The following is a 10729-nucleotide window of genomic DNA, read 5'->3' as shown; positions in this document are numbered from 1 at the left end:
AACAATGTGCAACGATACACTAGTTGTCTTCCATTAGGGTCAGATATACCCAATTTTATAAAATTTTAAAAAAACTTGAAAACATAGCAAAAAGATAAAAGAAAAACCTTCAGTACTCCTACATCTCTACCATCTTTATACATGTATAATATATTATTTTTATAAACAATTTTAAAGCTCTTATTGCAATGACCAAGAAAAAATATTTTCGAAAATATTTGAGTTATATGTTGATTTTAATTATTTAGTTGATGGTTAATATTAAATAATTATTAATTTTTAATTGATGCCTTATTGGTTAAGTCCATAATTTATTTTAAGACCCTGTACTATTTGGCCCATATATATAAAAATAACATAGTATAATTTGTCATCATCAATACCTAATCAATTTAGGAAAAATATAAGAGATAAAAGAAGAACGAGAAGAAGAATTCTTGCGGCTGATGAAAAACAAAATGGAAAACCTCGAAGAAATCAAGTAAGTGTTAATCGATCTAATTAGTGTAATTTGTTTGTGTGTTGTTCTTTGAAAGTTTAAGAAAAAAGACAAAAGAGTTGTCATTAGTATCGTTGAGCATTGAACAGAAAGTAAAAGGGAATTTAATTGGGGATAAGTGTTAAAGGTGATTTATTTAAATTAGTATTGTTGAGCATTGAAGAGAAAGCAAAAGGGAATTTAATTGGGGATAAGTGTTAAAGGTGCGTTATTTAAATAATATAATATAGTTTTTAGTGGTATAATGTAATGTAAGATTTAGTTAGCCAATTAGCATGTGGTGTGGATGAGGGGTAAGGAAAAGTTCCCATCAACATGCTTTCTGTCACTACTTGGGTTTGTCTCTTTTCGTTATTATTTTTACTATAATATGATAATTCTATGTTTTGATATAATGAGAAAGTTAATTAATTATTAAGTCTATTTTATTATATGAAAATCGTTAAGATGGTATTATTTAGAGAAATTGAAATTTAACACTAGGCTTGAAACATAGAAAATATGATAACTGAAATGTTAATTGGCATAAAAATTGGGAATTGGATTATAAATTCGGATAAGTTTTGGGTCTAAGCTATACCTATGGTAATATGAGTGTGGTTAGTTCAAAATCTTATTGTGATTATTAATGTGAATAGATTTCTTTGAGTTTGGAATTCAGAAAACTGGGAAGGCTCGAGTTTCGGAGTAAATTCTTGACTGATTGAGGCAAGTGAATGTCTAAACTCTTGTTAAGTGTATGAAATGCGTGTATTTCCTTGTGATATATGTTTGGGAGTAATGGGATTGGTGATGGGTTGACTTGTCCACATTGATTAATTATAATGATGAAAAATAAGGGATAACAAAAGGCAATGTGAATAATTGTTTATGTGTGATGTGTTGAGAAAGGGTTGAAGGCTTGTTGAATCATTGTCGTTGTGACTTCATGTTTGTGTGGTTGTGAACTGTGCAATGCTATGAAAATGGTTATCTCCTCATTATTTGTGTGAATTTGTCATCTACATTATACTGAGGCATTGGTTCTGACAAGTGTCATGTGCATTGAGAAAGAATGAGAACTTAAGAGGATGTACCATTTCGAGGGACGTATCGCGCGCCGCGATGGATACTGTATTTCGAGGGAAGTATCGCACGTCGCGATGATTACTATTATCGAGGGCCGTGTCGTGCGCCGCGAAAGATGCATGGACAGATATATCACCCATGGGTCCCGGACTGAGAGACAGCAGGTGTGTATATCTAGATCAGACATGCATCATTATACTTGACACTACATTCCATTGCATTGCACATACTTATCATTAGTGAACTTGATATCGTGTTTTGCTAATCTTCTGATTGCCTTTCTGCGGAATTTGTGATTGATTAATATTGAGCTTGTTATTGCGGGTATATAATTTGTTGAAGTATTGTTGTTGAGGATATGTAAGTTGTTTAAGTGTTGTTGTTGATAATATGTAATTTGTCTAAGTGTTGTTGTTGACCTACGTGCTATGTAAACTTTGAGCTATTAGGTTGATTGATTTTACTGCAGGTTGTAGTTGTGGAGGTTCGGTTGGGGGTGGTAGGAGTACTCATATTTCAACCCCTTAACTTGTGTTTAGAGGTTTACTTGCTTAGTACCGTGTGGTTTGGTACTCACCCCTTGCTTCTACAAATTTTTGTAGGTTATGAGCTCGGATTTTTATTGTACTTGTCATTCTCTTCTTTTCTGAGGCTTCTTGAAGATTTGTGAGGTAGCTGTTTCCATCTAAGCAGACTTTTTTCTCCATAATTATGATCTTGTTCTATTCTAGAAACAAGTTCATTTGAGACTTGAGTTTTTTTTTCTTTTGAATCAATTGTAATACTTTAAAGGCTTGTACACGTGACTACCAGTTTTTGAGGGTTTTATTAAGTTGCTTGTTCTTTATTTCCGCACTTTATTGTAATGGTTGAGTTTTAGGCTGACTTATCGTGGTGGCATAAGAAGAGTGCCATCACGTCCATTTTTGGGTCGTGACAAAATGCTATCAGAGCCCCTGGTTCATAGGTCTCGCGTATGTACAAGCCGAGTCTAAGTAGTGTCTTAAAGAACTGTACGGAGACGTCTGTACTTATCTTCGAGAGACTATAGTGACTTTTTAGAAAAATCGTCACTTCTCGAATCCTTATCGTGCGTTATTCGTCTGTCTTAATCTGTACTCTCACTTATAGTGATGGCTCATGTGTGGTTCCTAATATGAGTAATTGACGTCGTGTATGGTTTAAATGTTTGCTCTTGTGTTAAGGGGGAAGTATTACTTACGAAAAGGATGCATAGTTAGATTTAGAATATTTAAAAATTTAAAGAGATTGATTAAGGTTAGTTACCCTAGTAAAATGAATAGTACTTAGGTGTTATATACAATATGTGGAATGATATGACTATTATTGAAAGTGAAATGATTAAAGGGTTGGCTAGATAATGAACAATGTTGCTTGGAAAGTTAAGTTGGTATAGTTTTAATGACATATACGGATTCCCTAGCGAATGATATTGCGCCAATCGAAGTTGAAATCTTTCGTAGATTGAGTATTTAAAAAAAAGGTCATAATACGACTTCTATAATGGTATACCTATTCCTATTTGGTAATGGTTATGAAGTGTGTTATTTTTTTTATTGAGCCGATATACGAAAAGATACAGATAGCTTGGGCTAGATACATAATATATTTGGTGATATTTTACGATTTTTTTGAATTTCAATGTGATCTTCTCGGTAGGTATGATGTGTTCTAGTGGTGGATGTAACGAATTTTTACGATGCGGTACTAGTGGCATATGAAAATGAATATGTTCATTGTTAAGTTCAAATAATAACTACTTAAGGAATTATCTATTCTATTACAAGCTCATATAATAAAATTTGGTGTTGAATTAATTTTTTTTAAAAAAAGATCTAGCTTGTTAGTACGGATGAATTGGTTAAGCATTATTTATAAGGAAGCCTTTAGTGGTGGATTTTTGGTACAGTATTGATGTGTTTAAATTGAGAAGCATATTCCCAGGGTTCTAAACAAAGGATTGATGATTCCATCTTAAGGTCCTAGGGAATGTATAGATACAAGAAGGACAAACTTATGGGTAAAGAAAGTCTTAAAGAGTAAACTTGTGTGAATATAGTTGAAGATTTTTGTAAGAAAAACATATAAGATTGAGTTAGTCCTTTTGATATTGGTTGGTAAAACTGGATTTAAGGTGTCATATTTATAAAAAGATGTACTTTGTGATGATGACAACACCTAGATGAGCATGATGGTAATAAGAGTTCGTGATAGATTTTGATGGAGATGAAAATATGTAATAAGGCTTGTTGGTTAAACGAATATTATATTGTAATGATGACTTGTGAGTATTTAAGCCTGAAGTTTGATACTATTGGATGAGTAGCTTGATTGCAAGGAAAATTGTTGGAGGTGTTGAAAACACCGCTCGAATAGAATCTAAAGGAGCTACAAGCATAATGAAAAAAAAAATAAATTAGTGGAATATAATATATTCGGAAAGAGGTGAGAGTAAGAATTTTTTCAAAGGAGTTAAAAATTGGATTTAGAGATACCTAACTTCACCCATTTTTTTCTATGATTATGGTAATATATAATGTCACATGATCATCAGATTGGTTAAAAACTAATGGATAAAACATGAGAAAAGATTATGAATGTTCAATTCCAGTTCTTTATAAGTTTTTATTTGGTGGTTTTGAGCTTTGAAATGAGTGCAGTTGAATTTTATAGCAAAAGATATGATCAGGTCTATGGAGAGACGACCAATGATAAGCTAACATATGTCGATTCATAAAAATCATCAATGTATGAACTAATGTTATTAGATAAAGGAATTGTGTTACATAGATGAATTCAAATTAAAGTTTTTCATGGTGAGCTTAGGTCTCTGGTAGTGTTTTTTTTTTCAATATATGAATTCGTAAAGTATGACAGGATCGATTATATTAAGTTTAAAGCATTTGGAAGGACATAAAATTGAGTAGTAAAGTTGGTTACTTTTGATTGTTATACCTAAGGGGGATTTCACATAATGTTTTGGTTTAGAATATAAGTTAAAAAAAATATATCATGGATTGTTGGTCAAATGATAAGAATGGTAAGCGGGTAAACCAAATGAATAAGAGTTTGATGTATTAGAGAGTTCAAGATATTAAGAATTGTGCGTCATGGGAAGAATATAAGAAAAGTGAAGGATTAAAACCTCTCATATAAACCCCTGATTTGTAGTTGAAAGATTTATTGAATTTTTGCTTATTAGTTTAGATATGATTGTGAGACCTGAATTAGTTTGGCACGGACTTAATAGGAACTTATCTTCAACTTTCCTAAACATTGTGTTTTGATTGGGTGACAAGAAACTATGTGTGAAATATTTTATATATGTGGTCATCTCGAGCTAATGGTTCAAATTATCATAGATAACTTATAATTTTCAAAGTTGTGGACCTACATTTTACATAATTAATGAGGATTCAAGAGGAGCAAAACTACTTTGTTGATGGACGATACTGATTGTTATGATATGTTATATAGGCATTTGATATTGAGTAGAGGTTATGAGCTTATGGTAATCGTATTTTTGGAGTGACCATGAATTTCATAAGTGTAGGTATTCAAATTAATGGAGTGACTATGAATTTCATTATGTTTTGAACATTAGTGGAAATTTGATATTCGAAAAGTACGTAAAATTGACATTGTGTGTGATTCAATATTGTTATCTCGATGGAAAAGTATTTTTCCAGATAGGAAATTAGTGTTATCAGTCTTGAGTGTGACCCATATTTGTCATAACATGCTTATTTAGAAAGAGAAAGTGTCATAGTTTTGTAATTCTTTAAGCGATAATGTGTCTACAAAGAAGACGTTAGATCTAGTGAAGATTTGACAGTAAAGTAAATGACTGTTGGGACGATGATATTCTGTTATTATTAAGAATATTGTTATTAGTGGAGTACTGTGAGAAATATTTGAGGTTTTATGAATTGAGTATTTGTACAATTATAATGGGGACTACACTGGTAAATTATGGGTGATCAAAAATTAAGGAGAGGGAGATAGATGAATTAAAATATTTGATTTGGGCATTATGGAAGGAGTATCTTGTGTTATTCGAATTAACTTCCATACGTTATTATGTTACCACCTACTTCGTTCTAGACATGATTTAGAGTATAATTTACTACCTATGTCACACGTGCTTTTAGTTCAGTAGGTGAAATCCTAGTTGTGGATCGGATATACCAATATTGTGATGTCCTTTTGATGTGTAGAATGCTTAGGTAGATTTTGGTGAGTTTGGTTATGGAATATTTGATGTTGTCTGGAAAAGTATACATATACCACTATATATATAAATGTACGACCTCGCTTATAAGAACGTATAGAAGAGCTTCCATGAATAGTTATAGCTATTTGATTGTGTTCTTAAAGGTTTTGCATCCTAGAGTGTACCACTTGTTGAGTGTTACTAGATCTTGTTTTTCTTTGGATTATATATGTTTGATTCTCCCTTGATAGGTACCGACGTCTAAACATTAAAATTTTATAACTTAAATTTGAGGAAAGATTGTGTTGTTAAAAGAAAATCTTGATAAGATCTGTGATGGTTGGTTAAAATTCACTTTTGATTATAGCCGGTCTCTATTCAGAATGCTATCTTTGTTATGCGAGAAAAGACATATCACGATGGATGCGATATGGTCTAATCGGTTTCACTTTAGGTTGAGTTCATGGGTTACTATGTGGCTTAATAATCACTCTTTATTAGTGGATATGCCAATGTTTGAATCGAAAAATTCAATTCTTAGTAGTTGATCTTGATTGAATGGTATTAAGATGGAATTCACTTTGAGAGATGAACAACTATTAGTAGGCCATGACTTAGAACTTTTGATAATGTGGTTATTCATTCTTCTTCTCCTTATGTTGGGGACGAACATGGTTTTTAGTGGTGTATAATGTAATGACCTAGAAAAATTATTTTTGAAAATATTTGAGCTATTTTTTGATTTTAATTATTTAGTTAATGGTTAATTTTAAATAATTATTAATTTTTGATTGATGGCTTATTGGCTAAGTCCATAATTTATTTTAAGACCCTATACTATTTGGCCCATATAAATAAAAATAACATAATAGAATTTGTCACTTCCAATACCTAATTAATTTAGAAAAAAAAATATAAGAGATAAAAGAATAACGAGAAGAAGAATTCTTGCGGCTGATGAAAAACAAAATGGAAAACCTCGATGAAATCAAGTAAGTGTTATTCGATCTAATTAGTGTAATTTGTTTGTGTGTTGTTGTTTGAATGTTTAAGAAAAGAGGCAAAAGAGTTGTCATTCGTATTGTTGGGCGTTGATCAGAAAGCAAAAGGGAATTGAATTGGGGATAAGTGTTAAAAGGTGAGTTATTTAAATAATATAATATAGTTTTTAGTGGTATAATGTAATGTATTATTTATTTAGCCAATTATCATGTGGCATGGATGAGTGGTAACGAAAAATTCCGATCAACTAGCTTTCTGTCACTACTTGGGTTTGTCTCATTTCGTAATTATTTTTACTATAACATGATAATTCTATGTTTTGATATAATGAGATAGTTAATTAATTATTAAGTCTATTTTGTTATATGAAAATTGTTAGGATGGTATTATTTAGAGAAATGGAAATTTAACCTAGGCTTGAAACATAGAAAATATGATAATTGAAATGTTAATTGGCATAAAAATTGGGAGTTTGATTATAAATTCGGTTAAGTTTTGGGTCTAAGCTATACCTATAGTAATATGAGTGTGGTTAGTTCAAAATCTTATTGTGATTATTAATGTGAATAGATTGCTTTGAGTTTCGAATTCAGAAAACAAGGATGGCTCTAGTTTCGGAGTGAATTCTTGACTGATTGAGGCAAGTGCATTTCTAAACTCTGGTTAAGTGTATGAAATGCGTGTATTTTCTTGTGGTATATGTTTGAGAGTAATGGGATTGGTTATGGGTTAACTTGTCCACGTTGATTTATTGTAATGATGAAAAAAATCGATAACAAAAGGAAATGTAATTAATTGTTGATGTGTAATGTGTTGAGAAAGGGTTGAAGGCTTGTTGAATCATTGTTGATGTGACTTCATGTTTGTGTGGTTGTGAATTGTGCGTTGTTATGAAAATGATTATCTCCTCATTATTTGTGTGAATTTGTCATCTGCATTATTCTGAGGCATTGGTTGTGACAAGTGTTATGTGCATTGAGAAAGAATGAAAACTTAAGAGGATGTACCATTTCGAGGGACGTATCGCACGCCGCGATGGATACTGTATTACGAGGGACTTATCCCGCGCCGCAATGGTTACTATTATCGAGGGTCATGTCGTGCGCCGCGACAGATGCATGGACAGATATGTCCCCCATGGGTCCCGGACTGAGAGACAGCGGGTTTGTATCACTAGGTCAGACATGCATCATTATACTTTAAACTACATTCCATTGCATTGCACATACTTATCATTAGTGAACTTGATATCGTGTTTTGCTGATCTTCTGATTGCCTTTTTGCGAAACTTGTGATTGATCAATATTGAGCTTGTTATTGCGGATATATAATTTAGTGAAGTATTGTTGTTGAGGATATGTAATTTTTTAAAGTGTTGTTGTTGATGATATGTAATCTGTCTAAGTGTTGCTGTTGAGCTACGTGCTATGTAAACTGTGAGCTGTTAGGTTGGGTTGATTTTACTACAGGTTGTAGGTTTGGAGGTTCGATTGAGGGTGGTAGAAGTACTCATATTTCATCCCCTTAGCTTGTGTTTAGAGGTTTACTTGCTTAGTACCGTGTGGTTTGGTACTCACCCCTTGCTTCTATAATTTTTTATAGGTTATGAGCCTGGATTTTTATTGTACTTGTCATTATCTTCTTTTCCGAGGCTTCTTGGAGATTTGTGAGGTAGTTTTTTCCATCTCAGCAGACTTTCTTCTCCATAATTATGATCTTGTTCTATTCTAGGAAGAAGTTCATTTGAAACTAGAGTTTTTTTCTTTTGAATCAATTGTAATACTTTAGAGGCTTGTACACATGACTATAAGGTTTTGGGGTTTTTGTTAAGTTACTTATATTTTATTTCCGCAATTTATTGTAATGGTTCAGTTTTAGGCTGGCTTGTCTTGGTGGGATAAGACGAGTTCCATCATGTCCATTTTTGGGTCGTGACACTTATATATCTCATCAAATTTTATTTATAATTTACTTATGAAAGCGAAAATGTCCAACATAAGAATATTAATCTTTTTGATTCTATGTTTATGATTTTGAGCGATAACCAATTCAAACCGCTCTGTGAACACCCCTAATAATAGTAATACTAATGTGAAATAAGGGTAGAAGATTGGCTATGAAAAATCTAACATTTAGATTAACAAGGTTGGCAAATAAAAGCAAGGTCCATGAATACTTTAATGGGTTAATCCATAATTTATATATCGTGTAATTTTTAGGTAAAATAATTTTTGTATATATAATTTAATTGGTTGATATATTCTCCTTATTTTTATTATAGATGGTTGATTATAATAATCGAGATAGCAGTCAAACATTGGGACAACTAAGCTGTTTAGCTTCATATGCTGCACTCTTAGTAGTAATATTGTTTCAGACTTATGCATGTAAAATCGAAAAAGATCAGCGTATGATCACACACGATATAAGGATTGAGAGACAGAGGAAGTTAGAAATGAATTACTAAGTCATCTATTTTCAATTGAACTTTGTCGTAGTATTTTAAGAATGACCCCTTCAGCATTTACTGGTCTGTGTGAGATGCTAATTAGAGAAGGAGGTCTTAGACCAACACTTCGAGCGACAATTGAGGAGAAAGTTACAAAAACACTTTACTTGATAGCATATAATATCACAAATCCTAAGTTGTCTTTCATCTTTTGACGATCTGGAGAGTCAATCTGCCGTCATTTTTATGTTTTCCTACGAGCTTTGTTGGAATTATATGAAAAATTTATTCAACAATCTGATGGCCCTCAAGTTACTTTTGAAATCGCTAGCAAGCAAACATTCTACCCACATTTTAAGGTGAACATAATTAATTATTTAGCTTATGCAAAAATTGTTTGTGTTTTAATCGATGATTAATATATAAAGATTGTATTGGTGCAATTGAAGGAACACACATAAGTGTTAAAGTTTCACAAAGTGAAGCACCAAAATATCGTGGGAGAAAAGATTATCCAACACAATATATGCTAGCTCCACGCACATTTGATTTAAAATTCACATATGTTTTAGCTACATGTAATGAACAATAATTAAATCATTATTTAATTATGTTTACAAAAATTCTACCTTGTTGATGATTGACTCATGTTGAATAGTGTACTTATTATGCCTTATAGGGAAGAACGATATCACTTGAAAGAGTATTCAATAAATCCACCTCGAAATTCTCGTGAATTATTTAATTTGCGACACGCTTCTTTGCGTAACTCTATTGCACGTGCATTTGTAGTTTTAAAAAAGAGATTTCCTATATTTTCTAGCTCAACAGAGTCATCATATGGTATTGAAACTCAAAAGCTTATCATATTTACCTGTTGTATTTTGCAGAACTATTTAAGAGAAGAAATCCAAATGATGATTTACTTGCTCAAGTTGATGCGGAACTTATGAATAATAATGATGTACATGAAGATGTTACAAATCCTAGAGAGAGCAATGAAGAACTTAGAAGAGGATAGTAAATTCGAGATAGCATATAAGCTGCCATGTGGAATAAATATCAAGACTTATTTTCGAGGAGAAACATACAAATAAATTTTTGTATCACTTTTATTTATTTGATGTTATTTGAAGTGATTTTGTGAACTAATATTTTACTTATAAAGATAATGTGTTGTGCATTTGACTTTATATTAATACTCTTCAATGTTGTTGATGATTTATTTAAATTTAATTCTTATGAATATTTATTTTAATTTTTTAGTTATCAAGATGGCGAAAAAATTAAAGTCGTTTACTTCAACTGATACAAAAGTATCTGATAATTCTCTTTGTATTTGGTCACATACTATGGAGGATGCACTAATTGATGCATTTTGTCAGGAGCAAGAACTTGGCAATAGGGTTGGTGGATCTTTCACTACACACGCACTGAATAACATATTTAGGGAGTTACGATCAAAATTTCAAAATAA

The 10729-nt window shown here is 31.8% G+C and overlaps 1 long non-coding RNA gene across 2 annotated transcripts; it reads left to right on the top strand.

Annotated features, from left to right (window-relative positions):
• The first annotated feature begins 259 nt into the window (after positions 1 to 259).
• On the top strand, positions 260 to 10483 carry LOC112940461 (uncharacterized). 2 transcript variants are annotated; one of them, XR_011213449.1, is made up of 5 exons: positions 260 to 481; positions 1553 to 1731; positions 2170 to 2238; positions 8406 to 8474; positions 10143 to 10483. It is a non-coding gene; the product is annotated as an uncharacterized lncRNA (long non-coding RNA). The 2 variants fall into 2 exon arrangements; XR_011213448.1 differs by lacking the exons at positions 8406 to 8474; positions 10143 to 10483 and having other exon boundaries at positions 267 to 481; positions 2170 to 2395.
• The last annotated feature ends 246 nt before the right edge of the window (positions 10484 to 10729 follow it).

Source organism: Solanum lycopersicum, chromosome 12 (genome assembly GCF_036512215.1).
Source record: "Solanum lycopersicum chromosome 12, SLM_r2.1".
Classification (NCBI taxonomy): domain Eukaryota; kingdom Viridiplantae; phylum Streptophyta; class Magnoliopsida; order Solanales; family Solanaceae; genus Solanum; species Solanum lycopersicum.
The sequence above is the reverse complement of the archived record's forward strand: the minus strand, read 5'-3'. Positions and strand labels throughout refer to the sequence as shown.